Source organism: Agelaius phoeniceus, chromosome 4, assembly GCF_051311805.1.
Source record: "Agelaius phoeniceus isolate bAgePho1 chromosome 4, bAgePho1.hap1, whole genome shotgun sequence".
Classification (NCBI taxonomy): domain Eukaryota; kingdom Metazoa; phylum Chordata; class Aves; order Passeriformes; family Icteridae; genus Agelaius; species Agelaius phoeniceus.
In genome coordinates this window covers 7,013,096-7,040,683 of record NC_135268.1, presented here as the reverse complement: position 1 = coordinate 7,040,683, position 27,588 = coordinate 7,013,096, and the positions used below count along the sequence as shown (strand labels likewise).

Sequence of the window (27,588 nt, the reverse complement as noted above, 5' to 3'; positions counted from 1 at the left end):
CACACACAAGTTTCACATTAGCTCCTGCATTACAGGAGCTGAATTATAGATGCAATCACCTCACTATCTTCAAGCTACTTGGTAGAAAATTCAAAAAATAAAGCAATTTATTCTTAGAGACTAAATACTCTTCCTCCTGGACTCTTCAGTCTGTCTCTGTGAACACCTTAGAATTTTATTTTAATTGCTAACTTCATCAGCAGGAAATTATAGGCTTCAAGAACAGAATGCAGGAAAGCTTCAGATAGTAATAATCCATGACTAAATACAATCTTAAAAGGTGAATGAATACATGTTTAAAGAGTTTTGTTTAAATCCACTGCCTGAACAGTTCTAATTCTGTAACCTGCATAATTTACTGCATTGTGATTACTAATATATTTTTAATGTTAACTGTACTATAATCATTTTTCAACATATACAAAAGAATAAAAAGAATAGAAAAAAGTATGTATTCATTTGATAAATTGTATTTAGTAGGTTTTCTATAATAAAATAATTGATTAGAATTTAGAGGAAGATATAGTTCATAAATTACTGAATATACTGACATTTTAATATATTTCCAGTGAATATTCACTTCAATTAATCTGCAGATTCCTCATAGTATAAACAAGTCAGTTTGTTTTAAATACAGACTACAAAAATATGCACTGTATTTTAAAATCTACCTTTCAGCAACATGAGATCTCTTGTTTTTTAAAATTTCTTAGTTTTTAATGCAATCATATTGTATTAAATGCTATAGCTTAGGGCAGTATTCCATTACACATTTATAGGTCTATGACCATATAAAAAAAAAAAAGTCAAGGAGGAGGAAGGAAGATGGATACAATTCATAGGTTATTCTACCTCTTCACTCTTCAGCCTGACTCCTGTTACCTCCTACTGTAGGTAACAAAAAATCACCATCTGCTGCATTATTTATTTTGTAGGCTTAGGCCTAAAATAAATCCAGGAGTTAGCATAAATTGATAAACATATAATATTAAGATTTTCTTCTTATATCATTACTAAAAGAAGAGAACAAATGTTTCTTATTATCTAAAGGGAAAGCAATGTACAAGAAGTTCTTGAAAGATCACAAGATCACACAAACATATGAACAAACTTCTCTAGATTAATACTAGGGGTCAACCTCAAATGTGAGAAGTATTTTACACAAAGCAGAACAATACTCAGCCTGAATATAATTTGTTATTATTATAAATATAATAATCTTGCTTCTCCTTGTTTTCTGGGCACAAATCTGTGTGCAGATAACATGCCTGTGTGTGAAAATGACAAACAACATGGGGAAAGGCAGCAAGAGTCCATGTTATTTTCTGGTGTTGGTCCATGGATTAGGCACATCAGGGTACGGACCACAGAAGGACATGGCCGTGCTTCTACCAGGGACACAGGAGGTTGTGTTTCTTCACTTCCCTGAGAGCCACTGAGTTCCTCCTGAGCTGGGCCAATGCACAATGCAGAGTGTGAAAGCAGGAAAAACTGGGATGTCCCACTTGGCAGAGGCTTCATAGATTGTGGACGGGCTTAGCAGCTGGTCTGCAGGTCAAATGACTGAGTTAACAGAAGCAGAAATTGATAAAATATGAGTTTATCCATAGCAAGGAAGAAAGCAGGGCCATTAGCATGGAACCTGATAAAACAGACACACAAGGGATACTTGCAGTCAGAGGATACGTGCCTTAATTTGTTGTAAACTCATGCCAATTAATTATTGACATTAATTGCTTTGTACCAATAAAATACAAGAAGCTATTGCTTCGTCCAATGAATATAATGAGCTCTGATTTAACCAATGACATAAGACCATGCTTTGTTAAGGGTAAAGAACTTAAGAACAACTTGTAACGAAGGAGAAGCCATTGCTGTCACTGCACAAGTGTGTGTGTAAATCATGTGTTCATCTCAACAGTGACAACAGAGTGTGTGTGATACCTCTGGGCAGAACTCTCTGGGAATCAGGGATGTGGGATGTATTCCTGGCTCTGAGAACCTCCTACCAGTCAAGATAAAGGACAAGCTGAGGATGAAAAGGGACAAGGCACGCATCGGCATCTGTTCCTAACAACCAGAACAGCACCAGGGGACACAAATATCCCCTTTTGGATATTGTGCTGGGGTTTTCAGCTGTATCTCATAGCTACAGACCATTGTGTGACAAGTGGGAAATTGATTTTTCACCAGCCTCAGTGAAGGGGTGCACAAACCTTTGTCCCTTTGCTGTGTGAGGGAGCATTCAGCAGGGCCAGGTGTTAACAAGTTCCTACCTTCAGAGGGGAGCACAGCTTTCATACAGCACAGCAGGAAGGCTCCAAAACCACCCTGACAGTGACACTGAACTGAGAGGGCCACCCGCTACTTCTCTGATCAACTCCCAGCTTCTGAAAATTCCTCAGGTAGAGAAAAACCTTCTTTATAAGGAAGGTAAAGGTTTATATACTACCACAGCACTCGTAACTCACACCCTCCTAAGAAATCAAGAACTGCTTTCCATGACTTCTGCTCCGTTGCTTAATTTGTAGAGCTCCAGTTCTTTCCTAAGGAAGAAGCTATGGGAGGACAAGGTAAGACAATTTTACATCAGCTTTACACTTGTTGGGTCTGTTGGGTGCTGCTGCAAGCATAAAATATTAAAACAAACAACAAAACCAAAACCAAAGTTAAACAGTAGTTCTGCTTACTGTATACTAATATACTGTGCTTCAGATGCTTTAGCTGAATAAATAAGAATACTGAATAGAAGAATTGGTGAATACAGACAAATATCTAAATCCATTTTTCTGATGAATAACAGTTTGGGTTATTTATTATTATTGAATTAATAAGACTGACTATCCTGAGGATGACCTTTAAATTATTTTAATGTAGACATTAAGAATATGAATAAAGTGTGTTTTTCTGAAAATACTATTTAGTGGCAATCTATAAAAACATTCACATTTGAAAAATACAAAACAGGCATCAAGGAAAAAAATTGTTTTGTGTTTGAAACGGGTTTCAAAACATATTTTAAATAAGTTTTAAAAATATCATATAAAAGCATATCTTAGTTAGAAAAAGCATGTGTTTTAAGTATTTTACCTGCTTTTTATCAGTAGATAATAATGACTTAAATAATTTTTTCCAGTATACCTTCCATCAATTAAAAAATATTTTTATTTAGTTCAGAGAATAAGGCAACATAGGCATCTTAATATAATTATCAGAAAAGAAATTAGAGAAGTTAAAGACTCCTAAAAAGTAACACCCTTGTCAAAGCCAGAGAACAGTAGAATCAATATATGAAAGGCTGCATGTCTGTAGTACCATCAGGCAAAACAAAACAAAATGTATTTCACTCTCTTCAGTTTTTCCATCATTATGGTATTTCCTTTGATTCTACTTTTTTTCCTTTTGAAGTATTACCTCAACATTTAGCCTGCAAAATAATTGCATGGTAGCAGAAACCTGCACTTAACTTTTATTCTGTAGGCCCCCATGCCTGACTTAGGACATAAATTCAGGAAAATAGACCTTGTAAACATTATAATAGCAAACCACAGAATTCAGAAGAATATTCCATAATTTTTGTGAAAGTGAAACCCTGTAATTTGCCTAAGTTGAGACCACTAATACAAACATGTTTAAAAAAATTAGTACATAATTGCTAAACATGCGTGAATTGTATACACAGAGAGAACTGTCTACAAAAAAACAATAGAATAGTTTAGGAATCCTGTGTTTACAGTACATTAACAAATTTTAGATCCAAAACAAGAAGGTTTTTTATGTCAGTGTATGTCAGTTTTATGTTTTTTATGTTTTTTATGTCAGTGTAAATCCAGGTGACAGTATAAACCTGATATACCTGATGTCACCACAGTTTTCTGCTGGTTTAACACTGAGAACATCTTTTCATTCTAATAGTTACCATTGGCTATGCCAAGCCTAATAATAGTGTAATCCCTACCCTAATAATGGAGTCATCAGATGAACTTGCAGGATTGTTAGAGATGATTGGGAAAAACTGCATGGAAGATAACAGGGAAAATTATTTCTCAAATACAGATGGGTAGAGGGACAGCAAACATACAGTCACAGATGCAAACAGGGTGAAGGGTGTTGTTGTAAACCCATGGCAATTAATTATTGACATTAATTACTTTGTACCAATAAAATACAATAAGCTATTGCTTTGTCCAATGAATATAATGAGCTGGTTTGATGTAACCAATGACTTAAGATCACACTTTGTGATCTTCTCTGACAAGAAGAGAACACCGGATGTTTAAGAGAATTTCTTATTTTGAAGTTCACTGACAAGCCATTCTACTGAAGACAGAAGTGGCAGAGAGCTAATATTTAAAAAACTTTCCCAGCTATCTGCTTTACCAGAACTTAAACTTTTATTAAATATAAGGATTGGATGCAATCACCTTGATTATTGTTCAGGTATTCTGAATCACCAGTGAAGAAAAGAAAAGAAAGTAACGGCATTGAGAGACTTTTCTTTCAATATATGCTGAGAGAGTGTTAAAGTAAGAAAATTGGAGAAATAGTTATTTAGAATACAGGGATAAAGCCACAAATTCCATTGGGCACTGAAATGCTATTTAGATGGCAGAGCTCTCCCATGGGTCTGGAAACTTTTGATCAGCTGGTGTCTATTCCAAACACTGCAGTACCTTTGAAAAGCTGGTGCATTTACACACTGTTCCCAGCCATAACCAGCACGGTTCAGGCTCACTGTGAATCAATTTCATCTGGATCACAGATGTTCAGAGCTGCCAGGTCTGAGCATCCATACTCAGTAAACCAGGCAATTTGCAGAGCTTTAATTTCAGCTTTTGCTCCATTTCGTCACAGTTTCACAGCACACGCAGTTACCAAAGTAATTCAGGTACCCATAGAGAAAATTATCAGCAGAGAGCCAAAAGTACTAGATCCATGCCTACTGCTGAAGGCTAGGCCTTGCTTTTCTTCAAAGTGCACTTGAACAACTTCTCCCCATCAGCTGTAACTCTGAAAGTTTCCCTGATTAAATAAGATGTTTTTTACACTTTTTTTTTTCCAGGACATCTAAATTTTAAAATAGAACTATAATATATATGAAAGGAGAAACTTTACATCATCAGAACAAAGGTTTACTTCCCCTGTTACCCCACTTCCAACAATAAATTACTCCCAGGTGTTCAGGAAAAGAGCAGAAGTGTGACAGGCAAGGTGTGCTAGGAGAAAGACCCCCCCTCCCTCCAGCACCATACAAGCACCTGACAATGAGTTTTAGGGAAGATGTTTTATAGTCTCTAATGGACACTGGATTTTCTAAATTTTTTCTTGTTCTCTTGGACTCCCTACCTCTAGAAAGCATAAGTTTAAATGACTAACTTCTCCCCAAGGGGGAAGAGAGATATTATTTTTCCACTTTAGAACTGAGGCTGAATAATGGCATTGGGCACCTTTAAGAACCAGCATTGTCAGAAGCAGTGAGCAATCACTCCCCATTCACCTTTTCTATACTCTCATGATTTCTTAAATCTCCATCATATTTCACCTCACCAGGTTTTTTGTCATTTGAAGAGTCAGTTTCATCTTTCTTTTAAGGACTTCCCCTCTTCCACACCTCTCTTCTTTCCTGCTCTGGGCCTCATCTGGTTTCTGAATGTAATATCCAGCTGTCTTTCCTAACTGCTGAGATAGCCCAGCATTGCATATATATCAGTGGAGCTGTTTTAACTTGTCCTTAAGTGCATTCATTACTTTGCATTTATGAACAGTGTAGATCTGCATGACTTTTAGTTGCATCATATGAGTGCTCTCCACAAAGTCAAATAAAAGCAGCATTTGCAGTCACCACCTTTTATTCCCTTGAAATCAGGGCTGATTTAGTGCAAGGTCATGCTCCACAACCATTCTCTCAGTCACTTAATTTCTTAGTTTCCCAAGGACTCTAAGGTAACACTATGCTAACCTCAGATTTGCTACAGTTCATTTTCTTGTTTTACTCTCAAACTTTTGCTATTGGAACTGCACTTGGAGGCTGTTCCAAGGGCTTCACAGTGAAGAAGGCAAAACCTTGCTTTAGTGTGTTTCTAAAATCCTCTGGAGCAAGGAGTGCAGCAGACACTGGCTTTTCCTGTTTGCTGCTGCCACACATTCTGCCAGCTGCTTCCTTCACCTCACTCCTCTGCTCCTCTAGTGTTAGCCAGTCCCACCAGTTTACCAGGATGCTTCACCATTGTCACAGACATCTTTCATGAAAAATCCTTTCCTTAGGATTTTTCCTCCTGAGAAGCTGAGAGGCCTCAGGAACAAAATGTAAACATTGAGTATCTGCTGCTGTGGAATGCAACAGGTGGATCTGTGATTGGCCCATGTTGGTTGTTTCTAATTAATGGCCAATCACAGCCCAGCTGGCTCAGACAGAGAGCCGAGCCACAAACCTTTGTTATCATTCTTTGCTATTCTATTCTTAGCTAGCCTTCTGATGAAATCCTTTCTTCCATTATTTTAGTATAGTTTTAATGTAATATATATGATAAAATAATAAATCAAGCCTTCTGAAACATGGAGTCAGATCCTCATCTCTTCCCTCATCCTAAGACCCCTGTGAACACTGTCACACACCATCTCACAGTTTCATAGAGGCTTATGATCTATCCCCCATCACCTAAATCCAGTTCCACCACTGGCCCCCTCTAATGCTGCTGCAGAGCTCCAAAGGAAGACACATTTACCTCATTAGGAGAGGAAATTACTTCACCAAACTTCCATTCTCCTCCTTTCAGAATCAAGGGCAAAATTCTTCATCATTGGGTTTTTTTTTGGCAAACAGCCCACAGAATTAAGGGTTTCTACAGCTTCCTGTGGTCTTGATGCTGATTTTAGGGAAGTGCATCCAGCATCAGTAGTGTGGAAGATCAAGTTCTTCATTTTAATTTGGATATATTCTATTCTTACAAGCAAGGAGCTGAAGCTTCTAGTCAGGGGACAATCAGGGTACATTGTGACGGTGTTCACAGGGATCTCAGGTTGAGGGAAGAGATGAGGATCTGACTTCATGTTTCAGAAGGCTTGATTTATTATTTTATCATATATATTATATTAAAACTATACTAAAAGAATAGAAGAAAGGATTTCATCAGAAGGCTGGCTAATTGTGGAATAGCAAGGAATGATAACAAAGGTTTGTGGCTCGGACTCTCTGTCCGAGCCAGCTGGGCTGTGATTGGCCATTAATTACAAACATCCAACATGGACCAATCACAGATCCACCTGTTGCATTCCACAGCAGCAGATAATCAATGTTTACATTTTGTTCCTGAGGCCTCTCAGCTTCTCAGGAGGAAAAATCCTAAGGAAAGAATTTTTCATAAAAGATGTCTGTGACAGTACATCTTAAAATTTTCCCCTGAATAATATTAAGTGGCAGGAATTAGAGTTAACAGGAAAGTCTGGGGGGTTTTATTTTTCCAAAACTGGAAATAGTTTAGATGCATATCTTTTGAGGTTCAAGATTACTCTTCCCACTCTGTGGGGCAGTAACAACCGTGTTTAAAGTAAAAATACCTGAGGACCTGCAAGCTCTCAGTCCTGTCCATTCTAGCTGGCATGTCTAATACTCAGATGGAGTTCCCAAGTTTGTACAGCAACAACTATTCCCTTTGAAATCACCAGGAACACTGCATGAATTCAAGTGAAGCTAATGGGACCACTTTTGGAGCAGGATACATGACAGCTGAAGTAGTGCTGTCACAATCTGGCTTTTGCAAAATACTTTCAAAGCAGAGTTAAGCTACTGCCACATATCAACACCTGCTGTTCTGATACCATAAAATAAACTTTTCAGATGTTATTTTTATCCAAATCTACTTTTTGTTTGTTTGTTTGTTTAATTCAATACCCATCTCTTATATTGATTGCAGGGCATCTGTTCATTTGCATGATTCTGACTCACGTCTTCAGTCCTTTATTAGCCTTTCTATTCTATTTATTCATTTGTACCTATACTACTGCTACAGCAAAGATTTTTCTGATCTCTTCTATGCTTTTCCTCCTTCTGCCAGGGTCCATTCATCTTAACAGAGCTAAGGTTATGAAATATGAATTAATAATTCTTCCAAGTCAATAAAAACCTACACCAGTATACAAAATTTGTGTAATTACTACCATGTGTTGGGCAAATAAAAACCTACAAAAGAGATTAACAAAAGTTTCCGGAGTTTAAATATTTAAATCATATTCCACTAATGCAAGGACATAGTTCTGATGACCTCAGTGGAATTACCAAAATTTCTGTGTCTTATAACTACGAGAGTTAAAAAACCCAAACACAACATAGCTGAATTTCCAGATGCCTTACTCTAAAGAAATAGAAAAAAATCCAAAGAAAGGCAGCTCATCTGTCTAAGGCAGGTGCAGGGAAGTGCTGCCATCTGTCTTATGATTCTCTTTGTAATATCCCTAAGACTACCTTGTACTTCTCTGTGTGGTTCAGTCTCAAAGTACTGAGAGATGAAGTGCAGGTATTTAGCAGCTGTTCTTTATAATACTAAATCTGCCTCTACCTTTTTTTTTTTCCAGACTCCAATGTAGCAGATTAGGACAGAAAAGTTTATTTTTTGCTGTTCAACTATTCAACTTCCAATATCATTTTAAGCAAGGAACATACATCAGTCTCTTCTGTAGTCACAATATTTTTAAACCTCATACTTTCACAGTATTTAATAGATATTAACTAGATAAATAAAGTAAAAGTTTCTTTTAAAAACAAAACATATTTTTTCCAAGTTTTCTCACAGTTAGTTGACAAAACTATCTATTTCACAATTCCTGGTGGTATTACATTCCACTAGTTATTTCACAAGTTAATGACAAAATACCACTTGAAAAATCACATGTCAAAGAATCCATACAATTTAATTTATCCCTTTTTTATCTTGCAAACAAGACGACAGTAAGGGCAGCAAATAACTTCTGAACATTGGTTGTAGAGATGTATTATCAAAACATAACCACGACATATGTACTTCTATTCCAAGAGCAAATAGTGTCAGGCTGGTACAGAACCTCCAGCTGGGAACATAATATAAGACCTGGGCTTGGGACTTTGAGATCACATGAATTTGCTTTCAGATTTAAAAAGAAAAACATAAAAGCAATACCAACACAGAAACAGTGCATTCAATAGCATCATAAAAAAATTCCAAGGAACTTAAGAAAGCCATAATCAATGCCCAGGATCCCAAGTCACAAATTACTCTTACTTATGTATTTATCTGCTTTGCTTAATCTACATTTTTTCCTACCCTTATTTCTATTTTTAATTATTTCATCTTCTCATTTTTAACTGGAAATCTGTGTTCCCTCGTTGTTGACTTTGCTTCAAAGCAGGGCCTGCAGTTTAGTTTCACACAAGCTTGTCATGAAAAAGCCATCAAAACCATTCACACAGTCTGCCCTCTTCTCAGGGACAAAAGAGAACATCAAAGTGCTTTGTACTTATTGTAAACGTGTGACCCTCCTTCCCAGACTGCCAAGATGCAAATATAGAGCTGCATTCAATTTTGATAAAATTCTCACAGCACAGTAATGCAGCCTGAGCCTTGTGTTTCAGAAAGGAAAGCAGCAGAAATTGAATACAGATGCAATAAACCCTGAGAATAATATTGTTCTTGCAACACAAACCTTTTCACAGCTCTGAAGGAAAACATACATTTTAACTGTTTTGCATTAACCAGATTTTTTTTATATATCTTTCATTTCCTATTTTAATTATTCAAATAGAAAGCATTCAGAATTTTCAACAAAAATCACTCTTGACCTTTTAAGTAAGATGAAGTACAATAAGACTTGACTTGTATTCACAATACTCCTAAATCATATTACCTGACCCTCATGCCTCCTATTTTCAGCTTTATTACTTATGATTTCTTTATGATCTTTCAAGATAATTAAAGGGACTGCATCATTCTTTAAACAAATAGTCCACAAGCTGAAGTTAAAACTGGAAACCAAGTTGCCTACCTCTTTTCCTAATGGCTTAATCCTTGTATTTTAGCTTTCAGCAAAGGAGGGCCATTTCCTACAGTATCCCACTGGAGAAAAAAGGGGGAAAAAAAAGAATTCATTTTAGTCACTGAGAAACAAAAAATATGGGTTTCAATATATCAAGGTTTTGTTCCATCTGGGAGTGTGAAAGAATATGTCATTTTAAATTATTAGCAATTTAAAGTATCTAAAACATGTTCCATTTAATTGTTTGCATCTTGCAGCACTATTTTATTAAACAGTGAAATACTTCTAGCTTCTGGCTGTAATCAAAATGTTTTCTCCAAATTATCCTGCTTATTTCAAATGAAGTCTAAAAATGTGGAAACAGAAAATCCAGTAAACATTTGAAAGGAAATGATCTATGAATATTCACTCATAAATGGCAGAGTGAAAGATTACACAAAAGCTGCTCTGAACATAATCTTCTCCAGGCCCTCACAGCATAACCAGATCTAACCCATGTGGCTACAGTGACTTGTAACTGTCTTGAAAATGCTTTGATTATGAATAAAGACTGGAAGAAATTCTCAAGAGAAGTAATTGTAGTCTGTTACAATAGTTACAGACAATTTTTCTCCTCCCATTTTCAAAAGCAACACACTAATGGAACTGTTCAGCTGACTCTTTAAACAGGAAAGCAGCAAAGCTAGATGGAGGCACAAGTTAAAACTGAACCACTAGGTTAAAACTGGTCCTGCATACATGGGACAACATTCCTGTCTCCTAAACAGAGACATATCTGCCTGTTTGTGCTCTGCCACCACAGTCAGTCTGCACTTTTCCATAGGTGGAGAGAGTCCTTCCTCACCCTCTCATCACTCTGCACTAGAAAACGCTCTTCCATTCTGCCTTTTCCCTTGAAGTTGAAAACTTAAACAAATCTTTGGCCAGAAAAATGGCTCCCAGGATTTTCAGTCTCAGGGGAAGGAGTTTCACTTATTTTAACCAAAGAGCAGCATACACCAGCATCAGCAGGCCTCTGGTTTACCTGGCTGCTTCCCTTAATTGGTCTTCCATGATTTAACTCATTTGCACAAGGGACCAGTGCAAGGAGGTCTGGGCAAGGAAGGGGAAGAGAGAGGACTAGAAAGCTGCTGCCATGGCATTACTCATGTCTATTGTATTTGCTGGGAAATGCCCCAATGAAGGCAGGAATGATGAATCTGACTCCATGTTCTCAGAAGACTAATTTATTTACTTTATTATAACATATTATATTAAAGAATACTATACTATACTGAAGAATACAGGAAGGATACTTACAGAATGCTAAAAAGATAATAATGAAAACTTGTGACCCTTTCCAGAGCTGGGCACTGATTGGCCAAAGAGTCAAACAACTCACAGCAGAATCCAATGAAACAATCACCTGTGGGTAAACAATCTCCAAACACATTCCACATGTGAGTACAACACAGGAGAAGCAAATGAGATAAGTGTTGTTTTCGTTTTCTCTGAGGCTCCTCAGCTTCCCAGGAGAAAAAATCCTGGGTGAAGGGATTTTTTCAGAGAATGTGAGTGCCACACATGTCCTCTCCCTGTCCTAACACCAGCTGCAGGAATGCCAAACTCCAGCAAGCTCCTCTACATTCCATCTGGTGCCCAAGATGGAAGCTGTGCCAAGCCCCAACATGATGACTTGTAGCATCTCCATTAGCTGAGTGTCCTTTGCTTTATTTGGAAATGGATTTGTACTAAGATGCCTAAATAATTACATACCATTTATCACGTGCATCAACAGTTTACTGCTGTCCAACTGATTTCAGATAAAGTCAGTTTGGATTTGTGTAAGCACAGGGACTAAATATTTACTAGAGGTAATGGCATTCTTCAAAAGAAATTATTACATTGCTAATGCAGGCAATGCAATAAAAATGACTTCTCTTTAATATTTTATTTATAGTAATTATTTTGAGTCTCGGTGTTTTTCTTTTTTTAAAAAAGAAACTGGTGAAAAATGCTAATTTTAATGTAATATTTTAAAGTCTTATTTAAAATGCTAGAGGCATTTTACTTGGCATTTGTAAACAGCACCATTTTCATTTCCTTCTGAAAAGGAAATAGAAGTGATTGCCATCATTCCTGTTACATTTTTTTCTTTTAAATTTTTCAGTAGCAGCTTTTTTTTTTTTTTTTTTTTGTTTGGAGTTGTGGGGGTTTGTTGCTTGTTTGGTGCTGTTTTTCTAGAAACAGAGCTATAGATGGATCTGTGGTGGGTTAGCCCTGGATGTCAGTCAGCCACCCTTGCTGCCCTTCTCAGCAGGACAGGGGAACACTGTTAGGCAAAAAAAATCTGACAATACACAGGATTAAAACCAAGTCTTTCACCTTCCTTCCCTAAGTTTTGGGCCTATTTTCTCCTGTGACAATGACAAAAAAAGAAATGAACTGTCTGAAATACTGGGGAATTAGTCAGCAGCGTATTTTAGGCTTTGAAATATTAGTGACAACTCCTGAGTATGCACCGTTTCAGATCAAGAGAATGTAAAGGCAAACACCTTTAGAGATACTGAAGGTAGGGGGCTTGGATCTAAGTACACAATTCAAATGAGTTAGTCAGATACGAATCACTAAGGGTCATGTTCACTTCATGGGAAAAATCAGAAAAGTCAGAAGGTCTGCACTTTGAAATGAGTACACTCAAAAAAACCAAACCAGTTTGAATTTGATTTTTTTTTTACAAAAAGATAGAATTCAATGCACATGAAGTGGTAAGAGTCTGAAATTAGCTATACAGAAAGTGTGTTGCTTATAATACATGAGTTCTAGGAGTATTTGGTTTCAAAATTACATCATTTTTCTACTTTTTATTCTCCATTAAATACAAATCAATGACACTTGTGCAATAACAGTAAAACTGGTCTTCTGCCAGACTTTGTGGCCTCACACAGGGTATTTATGGAAACAACTTGTACAAAGCATGGACCTAGCTTAATCTTTAAATTCTGGGTTAAATTATGTTTCAAAAGCCATAAGAAAGGAGGGAAAAAAATAATGGAATGATACTGAATAGAAAACATTTAATATATTCAAAGTTACATTTACTTCTCTAACTTCTACAAAATTCAGCCAAATACTTTAAGATCCTCAATTTTGCAAGTGTGTGTCTTACATACTGCAAGAATTCTTGTAAGCTAAATACAGTGTTATTCTATTACCATGATTTACACACATGATTACCTTTTCACTTGCTATAAAGGAAAGGAAAACACCTCAGACTACAGTATAGTTCTCTGTCTTCTTTTTAAATGGCTGAGAATGTTCTGGGCTGTTTCAATGAACACTCTGGAAACTCATTCCAGCAACAAGACAATGGTTATTCTGTGTTTAAGTAAAATGTAAACCACATAATTACTTGAGGAGATGATCTCTAAATTTATAAATCCTGACTGACAGCCAGTTAGTAATCACCTTTACCACTTGCCCACACATTTGTTTTTGTTAATGTTTTTGAACTGCCTTTTCCTAAAGACCTAATAGAACTTTATGAAATACAGTGACAGAGAACTCTGACACAGTCCTTGTTACAAAACATGCCTCAGATGGCAATTACTCAAAGGATGCCATGAGCTCAACAAAACCTTCAATAAATACAAGAGAAGTGAACATCTGCAGCTATTGTTTCAGCTGTAAATCTTGTGAATGCTTTTTACTGTAGCAACAAACTGCTAATAAATCCAACTTTCATTGCCAGAAACATATAAAGGACAGGATACACTTCATGATGTTTTCTCAGTGTCCTCCCTGAGCCCATGCACTCAGGCATATTGTTTCCAGATATATTTTATAGCCAGCAGTGATGCACTGTCCCCTCTACCCTTTCCCTTGACTGATGAGACAGAGAACATTGACTGAATGCCATTACCTGGCACTGCCTCCCTCTTGCTCGACAGCAATGGGAGGCTTCATGCTTACAGCTCATATTAGATTTAGCAGCAATCATCAGCATTAATTGCACATAGATCATTTGGCAAACAGACCTCTTAAAAAAAATCCCCATGAAGCAATTTAAGTGCTGTTCCTTCTACTGTGCAAAAGCAACACGTTCCTGGCCTGCTTTTAAACCATATATTTAATATGTAGGACTGACAGGCCAGTCACAGAGAAGGATACTCAATAAAGTCTCAGATTTTCAAAGTACTTTAAATGCTAATTCAATAATGTAGCACAAAAGGTAGACAATTCTCAATAATATAAGTTTCCACACCAAATTAAATTTTAAAAAAAGAAAAAAAAAAGAAAAAGAAATTACTCCTACAGTAAGATTTACAGAAGCATTCACATCACACATGCTTTAATCCCTACTAACTACAAAGGTCACTGGCTTGTTTTTCCTTTCACCTCCTATTACCACACTTTTTTCTGAATGAGGACATGATAGAGCCAAAGCGAAAAAGAGAGAAAGAGCAAAAAAAGCTGAACTAAACGAAAAATTGCCACTCTTATACCTGAGCTCTAAAAATCTCCGTTATTGTTAAGTTGGTTTAAATTCAGGCTGAGGGGGGGATGGAGGTACATGGCTTGTCAGCAAGCTGTGTTCCATGCAGCAGTGGCTCACTACTGACAGCAGCACACACCAGCTGGCAGGGGCAGAAGCGTTCTCACAGAGTTTTGTTTGCTCTTCACGTGTTCCGCTGTACTCTTGATGTGACACCGGCTGGGGGCTGTGTACAAATCACAAACGGGACGGGGCTGCTGTGGAACGTGCCTCGAGCTGTTTTATGTTCCAGGATCAGTCTCATTACATGGTTATGACAATGGGAAGATGCCACCAGCTCACATCCCAGGCAGCAGAACAAGGACTTAATGTTACAACTTATGTTGCAGTGTGCCACCATTTCCTGTCTCACCTATCCCATCCCCCTCAAGGATGCCAACCTTTCCCCCTCCCCCTGTGCCCTCCTGCCTGGCACCTTCCAGCAAGGCGTCGTGTGATTGGCAGATGCCCCCCCCCAGGCCTGGGCTCATTGGTTTGTCCTAGCGTCCACATCCCCTGACCCTTCCCCTGCTCACACCTGGTTGGCCCTCACCTGTCCCTCTCCTCCCCCTGTCCCCGGGGCTTAAAAAGGACACGAGACCATGCGGTCGGGGTCTCTGCCGTGGTTCTGTCTCTGTCTGTCTGGAGCTGTTACCACATTCAGAAGTCTACCATGCTACAATAAAACTCTGGATCTAAGCTCCACGGCAGAACCCGCTCCTTTTCTCTTCACCGTCGTCTGAATCTTTTCCACCAAAGGTAAACTGAGTTCCTATTTTGCCTGGATTTGTTCTGAGCACCCAGCTGCAGCACCTAGCCAGCCAAAGGCATCTCTGGGGTGAAAACACCACAGCTGCAGCCTTTGGTCCTGCAGCAAGGCCAGACAAAGCCAGGCAGGACACACCCAAAAACATTCGGGGCTTAATATTTAATAAACTTACTTTATAGGTTTTCTGACCAATCACACCAAGCAAAAGCACATTGACAGTAGTTCTATCCAACCACTATAAGCACATGTACCTTTGGTTAAACAATGCTTGCTTATTTCAAATACAATACCTGCTTGTAAGCCTGAAAAACAATGCACAGAGCTCCATTATTAAGCTTCAACCTTCCTAATATCTTGCTAGATAAACTTTTCTGTAGCTTAGAGAGTTATTCTAGACAAGCATTAATACACAGACCATTGTTCTATTTGTCCTTGCTTTTCTACTTTTTAAATAATTTTTCTGCTGACCAATCTCATGGCTGCTGCTTTGCTCTAATCACAGTTCTGCTGTCTCTGAGGCCTGCCTTTTGCAGCTTTCCCAAAACCCTCTGATTTTATGGATTCGCATATTGATGTACTGTACTCAAAATTTTCTTTGCTTCTTCATTTCTTGAAGGTCTGAAACCCACCATCACCAGCAGCCTTCAGAAATGTAAAGCTGATGGGATAATGTGTGAATTATTGAAGGTTGCTTTGTCTCCACATCCTCACCTATTAACCAAACTGGAAAGGAAAGAGAGAACTGCTCCACACTTGTTGCCATCTATCTCTATCACTTCTCTGGTACAGTTCAGAATAGGCTGCTGAGTCAGGGAAGACTGCAAATTCAAATTTTATCCGAGAGATGTATAATTTGTTTTCTCAGCATTTTGCTGGTGTTCATCCTTAGCAAGTTCTATGTACATCTGCTGTACTGGTGTGTTCACAGCTGGCCATCTGCCTTCTAGAAGCAGAGACATCTAAAACTAAAGGAAAGCAACAGCTTAGGAGGCCCTCACTAGAAAAGACAGAGAAAAATATTTCAGTGCTAAAAATTGAGGAGAGATTTGAGCCCCAAAGACAAAAATTTCAGTACATAGGAGAGGAATTGGAGAAAGAGAAGATGACTATCTCATATGACATTCATTTAAAAACTTTTTTTTTTCCTCAAAGTTTTAATACATTCTATAGAAATACTTGTCATTGCAAAGGGTATCAGACATCAGAGGTCAACAGGTTTTGCAAACATGAAGGATTTGCCATAGTCACTAAATATAATAATAATAAATAGAGAATGCTGGTGTGTCAGAAAGTGACTTAGTGCATAAAACTATTTTCTCAGTTAAGAGTTACATTCCAGAAAATGCATTTTTATGGAAACCATATTTCAATTGGGCATTTATTCCATTAGGTTCAAAAATAGCAAAAAGCACTTTCTATTACCGGGAGATACATTAGTATCAGTGCATGACATGGGTTTCCAGACAACTTTTTAGCAGCTTTTCTTTGATTGAAGGCATGCAGGTAAGAATGTCCTGAAGAAACTGTAAACAGGTGCATTATAGCAACAGATATGACTTCATAAGGGGGTTGATTACCTGGAGACTGAGTGACTGTAAGAAGAGATCCATTTTTAGGGAGCGCTGCCACTGATGTTTTGTTAGTTGGCATTTACTAAACAGACCAAAACAGGTGTATGTTTGATTCAGGGCAGTTTAAGGGAAAGCTGCTTATTCTTTTACAAACTAATCCCTCTTCCCTTGTGTTCAGTCACATAATAGTCTGCAGTTCACAAGTACCAAATAGTAGCTAGCATTGTAAAGATGGAATCAATAGCATAATCCTATTAAATTCCGCAATGCAGGCTACTTTTCAGATATATAGTGGAATCCTCTTAAATCGATTTTTTTTTTTAATAAAAGGTAGGGTTATGTGAGGCTCTAGCTAGAAACCTAAAATATATTGTCTACATAATGTTCTTAAGATAGCAGTTCAGTCTGTTTGCCTCTGTACAATTTCTGTGTGTCGGCTGGACTGTAACTGCGATGCTTTGCTAGATGAACTTCCAAAACAAAACCACCATATCTTTAGTTATTGCAACCATAGAACAAGGAAAGAATTGATAAGATTTCTCACATAAGTTTTCAATGAGAAGTGACACACCTAAGTGCATGTAAGCTATTGTTGTGATTTTATCCCAGCCCAACACAGCCACTTGCTCCCCCACCAGGTGGATCCTGGGGAGAGAATGGGAAGGGTAAAATCCAGAAAACTCGTGGGTTGAGATAAAGTCAGTTTAACAAAAGCCACACACACAAGCAAAGCCAAACAAGGCATTAATTCACCATTTCTTGTGGGCAGGCAGGTGTTCAGCCATCTGCAGGAGATCAGGGCCCCATCACAGGCAACAGCAACTTGGGAAGACAAAACCATCCCTTTAAATGTCCCTGCCTTCCTCCACCTTCTCCCCACTCTATATTTTGAGCATAATTTCCTATGGTCTGGAATATCCCTTTGGTCAGTTGGGGTCACCTGTCCAAACTGTATCTCCTCCCAACTTTCCAGGCACCTCCAACTTCCTCATCAGTGTGGTAGCATGAATAGCAGGAAAAGCCTTGGTTTTGTGTAAGCCCTGCTCAGCAATAACAAAAGCATCTCTGTGTTATCAACCCTGTGTTCAGCACAAATCCAAAACACAGCCCCATACACTGTGAAGATCAGCTCTACCCCAGCCAAATCCACGTACTATCCTACATTCCATCCCTATCCTGTACTATTTACATCATGCTAAGATCCCACACCGTGCAATACAACTTAATCACCCACCACCCCCCTTTCCCTTCTTTACTATAAAACACAAATGCCCACAAAACCCCTACTGAATTCATTTATCCCATCACTTTGGGCTGCTGTGTGGTGGTTATTGTTGTGGGCACACACAAATGCCCACAAAATGTCTATTGAAATAATTTAGCCCATGACTTTGGGCTGCTTCTGTTGTGGTGGTCACTCTGGACAGGAGAGGGGGTGTGTTACAGGGGTTACTGGGCACCAAAGCCAGCTCAGCTCAGGTCACTACTGCACTGCAGCAGGTTCTCCTTCACAGGTTTGTGTGGCTTCTGTCACAGTAATTCCTGTAACACACATCTCAAATCATGGCTTGCAACAATTTGAAGGTACCTTCATTACAATCTTCACCCCTGGTCCTTTTGGGCCATGTTAATCTGGTCTAATGTTGCAATGAACTCCTCTTCTTCTCCCCAGCCTGGCTGCAGCCAAGGGCTCCTGCTGAAGTCCCCTAGAATAATCCACATCAGTGTCTTCCATGGGCTGCCACAGGCTGGAAGGGAATCTTTGCTTCCCCTGCTCCAGCCTGGTGTCCCAGGCACCAGGGACAGTCCCCCCTGCACTTGTCCAACATTTGTCCTCCCCACAGGCTGCAGTTCTTCACAAACTGCTCCAGCGTGCATCCCCCATGAAGTCACAAGTCCTGCCAGCAAACCTGCTCCATCACAGGCATCATGGGGTCAGATCTTCCACAGTTTGAAGGTACCTTCATTACAATCTTCACCCCTGGTCCTTTTGGGCCATGTTAATCTGGTCTAATGTTGCAATGAACTCCTCTTCTTCTCCCCAGCCTGGCTGCAGCCAAGGGCTCCTGCTGAAGTCCCCCAGAATAGTCCACATCAGTGTCTTCCATGGGCTGTAGAGGGACTGCTGCTTCCCCATGGTCTTTACCACAGGCTGGAGGGGAATCTTTGCTTCCCCTGCTCCAGCCTGGTGTCCCAGGCACCAGGGACAGTCCTCCTTGCACTTGTCCAACATTTGTCCTTCCCAGAGGCTGCAGTTCTTCACAAACTGCTCCAGCCTGTGTCCCCCATGAAGTCACAAGTCCTGCCGGCAAACCTGCTCCATCACAGGCATCTCATGGGGTCACATCCTCCTTCAGGCATCCAGCTGCTCTGGCATGGAGTTTCCAGGTGGATCTCCTCCTTCACAGTCACAATCCCTTCAATTCAAGCTCGGACCCAAGTGCCAGCCTGTCCAGCACAGCAACACAGAGACAGCAGCCATACCCTGGCCACCTGCCAGCCCAGGCACTTCCCTGGCTGTCATCAAAACATCCCCAGGCACAATACAGTGAGGTGACAAGAGGTAGAGCACCACAGCAAGGAGTGACAGCCACTAACGAGCACTAGGCTCTCATTGACAATCATGGAAACAAGCCCCATGGCAAGCACAGGAGCCTGCTCATTACTGCCTAAACAGCACTACCAGACAGAAATTCAATCTGGTACATCCCAGCAGATCTGTCATCTCAAACCCTTTGGGCACCAAATAAGGCTGTTGGGGCTTTGGGACAGTATCCCCCAAATTCAGTGTCCCCACCGAGATTCTCCCCACTGCACTGTTCCCCTCCCTCCCCTGTCACAGGACGGAGAGAACTGGAAGCACAAAAGCAAAGAGCATGGGTTGAGATAAGAACAATTTACTGGAAATAGTTATGGGATAAGAAAAAGAAAACAGTCACATCAACACTGCTAATGACAGAGGGTAGAAGATACAATCCACACATAAAAACCCCCTGATAATAGACAGCTCCCTGCATCACATTCTCTTGACCAGAAGGAGCCCCTTCTTCCCAGAAAACAGCCCCTGTCCCCTGCCAATAATGTAAGAGCTATAGAATAACCACTGGGTCCTAGCCATGTCCCCTCCCAGCTACTGCAAAAAAAAAAAAAAATTAACCCTGTCCTGGCCAGAACCAGGGCAGTTATTGCTACCTATTGCCAAAATTTCTTCACTAAGACAATCAGATTGTTACTTTTTTTTGAAATTTAGTGTTAGCATTTACTTAAGCATCTTTCTGGATAATATCTTTTTTACAGTTTACTTGATCCCAAACTTTGATCATATTTGAAAACTGAAGGATTTCTAAATCTCTTTTGAAAAACTGTCATGTTTGAACCAATAGATTTAATGCCTTTCCCTGCAGGAATACAGCAGGGGTGTAAATACCACAGCTGTGACACTTGCTACTAATTCTTGAACCAGTAAATAAAAATGTTACCTAGTGCTTAGTACCCAGTCCACACCCAGGTCACTGCAGCATGTGTTATGGAATTATTGCTGATGGACAGACTGAAATTTCCAGTTGTATCAGTGGAAGATGATTTATCCAGCAAGTCATGCCACAGTCCACACATATTCCAGGAGACCTGGATATTTGGCTCATGTCTTTCAGAACAAAAGAAAGTACACAAAGAGATTTAAGAAATTATTTCTCTGTTTCTACAGAAAAGATCTGTAAATGTTCTACTTCCTAACTTTCTCTGTACCATGAACACTTTCCAGTTGTGCAGCCACTGCAGATCCTGATGCTATCAGCAGATGTCCCAAAAATTAGGGCCTCTACAGTACCTAGAGGAAGTACTTGTAGAAGAATCACAAAAATCTGTAACTACAGTTTGTAAGTCACAAAATCATAGCAACTCTATGATCAGGATGATAAACTGACATTGCCAAAGAGATGACAGATTTCTCATTTCTCCAGGCAATAAATGTACATATTCAATGTTTTCTAGACTAATTTGATGCATTTTGCAGATTAATTTCTATTGCTAACATCACACAGTATCAGAATTCCTGCATTTCACAAATCATCAGCAGCATCCCTCACATGTGCAGTACTGTCTACAGACCTTTTCTGAAATGGAATCCTGGGAACAGACAGGAGCTGAGGGCCAGGCAATGCCTCTGCTTGACCTTCTGGTGCAAGAGGGCCACAAAAGAGTCTGGGGAGAGCACCCAGAACCCTGCCTTTGACCCATCCATCTTCCACATTTTAAATGAACCTCTCAATACATCACAACACGTTACAAAGGTTCGGGATTGACAGGAGGGGAAAAAAAAAAAGCACAAGTGTAGCAGCCTCATTAGGATTCTGCTCTCAGAGACTGCACACAGCTTTGTCTTTTGAAGAGTAAAAGCTGCTTAACAAGTCAGCAAGAGCCTGGTCCCCCCCAGAACAGCTATGGTAACAGTGTTCATTGCACAAACACGTTTCTTGAACTACTTTCCCAAGTCCCCTGCTAATGCAAACCTGTGGAGGGAAATAAATGCAAGACAGCTCTTTTGTCTCCCTGGGTTTTTTAAACACTCCACATGACAAGTAGATCACTCCTGCTTCCTGTCTTTTGCCTTTCTGTAAGAAATTATTCATCAAAATACACATTTCTGAGATTAGGGATGAATAGTTCATGCAGCTAAATCCACAGAATCAGTTGCACAACTGCAGTCAAAGTTAAGCAAAGATTTCAGAGATTTTTGTTCTAGTAAAGACATTTAACAGTGCACTTTAAGATGTACTTGTTCAAGCCCTCAGAAAAAACTTTTTACAGTTAACAGGAATGCATTAGAGTGGTTACACAATTATGCTATTCAGGGGCCATAACAAAATCAATTAACCCACCCCAAAAAAAACAGTTGTAGCTCTTCTCATTTTTAGAGACTGGGAGGCAGAAGTGTTGGTTTTCCCCTTCACTCCCATTTTCTCTGAAAATCTGGACACAAACCTCTCCCATCACTTGGCTGTCCTTACCTGCAGGGGAGTGCTCTCCGTGGGAGTGCTGTTGCTTCAGCAACCTCATGGCTACTGCATCGAGCCTGAAAAAAATAAATTTCAAAACCAGAGAAATATATCATGTGTAATATATATAATAATGATACATAATTAATATATCATGAATATCATGACCAGAGAAATCAAATTACTTAAGCACCACCATACAGATGCTTAATACCAAAACCTAGATGGACTGCTACTCTTTTGCCTTGCCTAGCCTGAAGGAAAAAGTGTGATTCTGTGTAAGCAAGGTGCAAGGGGCAGGCTACCTCAGGCCCTTTCTCAGCAGCAGGTTATGTAATCCTCCACGGGGATTTGATCCCTTCTGTACAACTTTCAGCTACCAAGCTTCAGGGTTCTAATGCTAAAATCACTAAGGCATTAAACATTTGCTTTAAAACCTTTCTGCTGCACTGTATCCTCCTGAAACATGAACCCTGGCCATGAGGGGCAGGAAGCATGAACTTATTAACAAAATGCCTAACAAAAATATTTTTGATTAATAAATCACAACAGAAGCATTCATCTCAAGAGTAAATGAATGAAAAGCACAAAGAAAAGATCAGTTTTTGAGATTTCTACTGATAAATCCTGTATGCTAGTTGTTTTAGGGTATTGATTGTCCCAATCCTTACACAGACCCAAGTTGCTACAATGTGGAATCAGAGACAAAAATAAAGTACTTTAAAATAAATGCACATTTGCTTCATACACAATTCTAAACATGGGGCAAACCCAGCCTTTTTTAAAGGGCTGATAATGGCAGTATTGTTTCCCTTCTCCCTGCTCCATCCCTTTGTGAGAAATTTGAATTGTAGAAGCAGAAATTATACTATCCTCCCAAAAGCACAACACTGACATAGCAGGCTTAGCTTCCATATGTAAAACCACACATTTTATTTATAAAGCATAGGAAGTCCTAAGCATTTTAGAAAGTCTCAAAATGACAAAAGTCAAATAAATATACATGCTTAGGGTAGCATAGGCAGTGCTGTGTTCATTTGAAAGATGCTCAGGGACTCAACACTTCAAGAAATCCATGAATTTCCAAAACACATCATCCTTGCCCTTTGAACAGAGACAGAGAGAGAGATGAGCTCATAGCAGAAAGTCTTTCAACACCCCTGGAAGGAAGAGCACCATTTAGAAGCACAGGAAGGCCCCCAGCACAGGACCCAGCAGTAGCACCAATTTCCCTGAACAGAGCTCTTTTGAAAGGAACTACAGGATTGACAAGTCTGATTTCTCATGATTTGAATACTATCTACTTAAATTTAGGAAGTGTAGATAGAGGCCTATACACCCCAGGGGTGAGAACAAATTACAGCATAAAACCCTTCACTCAGAATGGCTTGAAGCTCAACATAATTAGTGAAAAGCATTTCTATTTCTTTCTTCCCTTCTCTTTACTTTATAAGCAGAATACATAAAAATAATAAAAAAAACCAAACCACTAACCTGAAACAAAGATGTGTTTTCTATCAGACACTGACAAATTGACAGGGAAGGGAGAACAGTCACATTTCTAAGATCACTTTGTGTTATTTTTACATGTACAAGAGAAACATCAGTGATCTGAAAGTATTATACAGGATATGACTGATTTAACTGGTGCTACCTAGGCAAAGAAAATAAAACACCTTGCATATTCAGTGAGTCATTCTAGGTACACATCATGGAGTGCTTTGGTTTTTTTTGGCATCTGGTCAGGGCAGGAGAGCAAAAGGTGAACAGTAGTGCTACAGGTCAGCAGCACATCTACAGAGGCATAAATGAGAATGTGTCCACACCTCTAATGAGTTAACTTCAATGTGTTAATTAGTTAGAAAAAAAAAATTGTGTAACCGAGTATGACTATGGAAAGTATTTTCAGCGGAACAGTTCTGATATTTAAAAAGAAAGGGAGAAAAAGTGTTCTTGCAAAGACCCGTTTTGCAAGTGCTACAGTTTTATTTTGCCCTTTCAGAATAGACAAGAGAAGGGGAGAAGAAAACCTATGATTCAGAAATAAGTCTGAATCATTTTTCCGTGGAAGTACACTTAGAGGACAGTATTCAGCCTGCTAGATAACATCACAACATAACTCCTACACACAAATATTTCTAATTTGTCACCTAAATTCCCTAATTCAAACATTTATGGTGCCATTATTCCAAATCAATTGAATATCACCATAACAATCTAGTGGATAATATGACATGCAGGCCAACTAGAAATACACACTAGACTGTATGTGTGTGTATATAAATAAATACATATAAATATAGATACACATGCACACATATGCAGCTACACCTGACCCAGTACATTTTGCTATTTGATGATTCATTAACACAAAGCATAATCATAAGCAGATTTTTCTCTCAATTATACATGCTTATATTTAATTTCTAAATATTTAAACCCAGATTTTTTTCCTCAGAGCATCTAACACATTTTTCCCTTCACTCGTATGGAAGAAAAATGTTCACAGCCATAAAAATTGGTATGTCTTTAGTAATCAGAGATTGGTATGTAAAATTGGTATGTCTCTAGTAATCAGAGATTACATTTCCAGCTAATTGGCAAATACAGAGTCTATTATTCAGACTTTAGTAAGCCTAAATTAAACGAGCATGAGAGCAGAGATTTGGTTTTGGACCAGGTTCACATTCGACTGAACAGAAAGTGGTTTGCCTGAGTAATGGACTGCAGAATTCAGCCTTTGAGTAGCCCAGTGAAAGAGCTATGAACAACTATTGTGTCAAAATTTTGTTTGGAGAAAGCTTCTTTTTGTGTAATTCATGTAAGTCTTGAACTTCTGACATTCATCAACACAGTGCTTACATACCCTACAAAACAAAATCTTATGTCATGCATCACTATATGATTTCACACTGCTCCTCCAGTCTGGCTCACTGATGTTAAACACTGTCTTGGAAAATCTCTTTGTACAATTTAGTAGTCTCAATATCACACTTGTAGTGCAATGAGTCAAAGATAACTTATGCTGTAGTTCAAATAATTTTAAACTGTACTTCTCTTGGTTTTGGTTTTTATTCTCAATTTGCTTTTCAAATTTAATTTACAATTATTTTGTACAGAGTCACAGACTCAGCATAGGAGAGCTTATGTGCCCTGCCCACCTATTCAACCAAAAAGGGCAAGTAGGCTCCACCAAACCTCATATAAGTCCAAAAATCAGTGTATTTGGCTGGTTTCTTCCTCAAGCCATCAGAATCCTAATCCAAAACCAGTTCACACTTAAGGGGGGATATGATTGATAAGCCACTTGCTGCTTACCACAAAGAAAGACTCCATAAACGTGAAAGGCAACCTACTGAGGGAAGGGAGCCAGAATTTCCTTTCTAAACCAGTTGATTTTAAAAAACATTCATGATTTTCACTAACTCCAAAGTATGGCCATGGTTGTTGCCTTCTGTGGGGTTTTATTCTGCCACCCCCTCTGAGAGCTGGAGGAAAATCTCCACAATGGCCTGTTCTTACTGATAGGAAAATCATTTATAACACAAGTCACCCCAAGAGGTCATCTTCTGCAGCAGACAGTGCAGCAATGCAATTAAAATGAGTAGACTGAGAGCACAGAAGACATTATTCTTGAACCACACAAACCCATGTTTTTTGGTTTTTTTTTTTGCTATATTTCTACAAAAGGCTTTACATCATGTCTAGTGTAACTCACAGCTTGGCTTTCCCTATATTTCAACTGTCCTGCTTTATAAAATACTCTAATTCAGGAAGACAAAGTATTTTAGGAGTTTGGCTAAAATGAAGGAATGCTCAGAAATTCACAGAAACAATGAAACTATATTCCTTAACTAATTCCTTATAAACTAATTTCCTTAATTCAACTTAACTAAATTCAACTTAACTAAATTCAACTTAACTAACTAAATTCAACTTACTTAACTAAATTCAACTTTACTTCTTTACACAGAAGGAATAATTTTCTTTTTTCCCCTAGATTTAGTGCACAACATTTCTAGGCTTGAATTGTTGTGGGGTCTTGTTTGTTTTTCTCCTTTGAGCACAAAAGTGACAGCATCTCTCGGGGCATACATGGTCAAGTATAAATCTCCCTCCCATATCCCCACCCACTCTTCATTATGACCAGAGCACAGATTTTTGACCCTGCTCCAGAGGATCTTTGTCTTAATTAAAGTAGTTAATGAGCAGGTCTTTCATTGAGTAGTGTATAATGGGTGGATAAAGCTCACTACTCTTAAATTACATGTTCAGGTGACTACATTTAGATGAATTTGATTTTTTCTTCCATCTTCCATTCTTGTTTCAGCTTCAGAATTAAAACTGAGTCCATACACATTTCCTAAATGTTTTAATGAGGGTGGGTAGCCAGTGAATTATCAAAAGGTTTCAGAAACTGATCCTGGCTCAATTTTATCCTTCACACTCACACTTGTGTTCAAAGCACAAGTATTTGTCACAGTTCCACAACCTTCATGACCCACATTTGTGGTGAGAGTGTCCATGCTTCTTCCATCCATGCAAAGAAAAATTCAAATGCCTACTGAGAGACCAAAGGGACCTTACACATCCTTATAAGGATTCTCTGTACTTCAGGAATTGACAATAACCCATTACGTACTGGCTGTTCCCTAGTCCTTCATTAGGAAGTTCTGTAGCCAAAAGATATCTTTTTTCACACTGACTAGTGATTTGCAGAGATTCTATATTTTTGAGCTAATCTGAAACAATTTAAGATTAATTAACCCAAAGAAGAATTATTTCTTTGACAGCAGTTTGAAGAGACTTTTCAAACACTGAAACATAAATTTACCACTGGCCAACTCTGACAATTTAAAACAATATATTTTGTTTTGTTGCTCAATTTAAATTATTCCACAGGGTACAGTTTATCAACCTTAAAATTCTTTAAAGTAAAATCAATATTATCACTGCAGCCCAGCAATGTATTTTATCTTCTGTGGTAGCCTCTTCAAAGAAGCAGCAGTCACTAGGTTAAGACTGGAGGAGGAGACCATCCTTCCTGGAGCACATTTTACATTTAATCTGAAGAGATGCACAAAACTGTTAATGTATTCAAACTGAATTACTCTGCTGACAACTAAGGTATTCATATAGTTTATACTTTGTTATTCTTCATTTCGTTTTTAAGCTTATTTTTTTCTTAAATCTTCTATGCTTTCTTTAGCTCCTGTCATCTTCCTAGCCCCCCCCCCCCCCCGCCTAGTTACACATTTGAGACTTAGCATGTGTGCAGAAAAGTCTAAACCCCTTAGCAAATGGCTTCCATGGCATGAATGCATTAGGCACACTAATTTCTCTCTGTTGGTTCACTCCTGTACTGACAGAAAGAAAACCATTCTTTGCTCTTTACAGAGCTTACTGTATTTTCACAGTAAGTATGCCAACCTACAGTGGGGTACTTTTCTGCCAGCTCCAACATATTAGCAGAGTGTGATGGTTAAATTCTATGTTTCACTGGCAGTTCAGAGGGCTGTATCTGTTAAAAATAAAAATCAAATAAAATTCAGCACAGCTATATTTGAAATTGTTCTGTAGGTCAGTTCTCCTGCTATACACACCATGCATTTTCCTTTCCAGAACACATTGCTCAGCAAACAATGAACATTGGTGCTTATTTGAGAAGTGCAGCATCATGAAGGAAAACTGTGCTCTCATGGTGGTAGATATCATGAGGAGGAAATAAGAGCA

At 38.7% G+C, this 27,588-nt stretch overlaps 1 long non-coding RNA gene across 1 annotated transcript in view; it reads right to left on the bottom strand.

Moving 5' to 3' along the window:
- LOC143693913 (uncharacterized) overlaps positions 1-21,934 on the bottom strand; it is a 68,251-nt gene extending 46,317 nt beyond the window's left edge. Inside the window, exons 1-2 of the long non-coding RNA XR_013181921.1 lie at positions 21,868-21,934; positions 10,015-10,085 (exon numbers count right to left, since the gene is read on the bottom strand). This is a non-coding gene — a long non-coding RNA (uncharacterized LOC143693913). The remainder of the gene's footprint in view (positions 1-10,014; positions 10,086-21,867) is intronic.
- Positions 21,935-27,588: the final 5,654 nt, after the last annotated feature.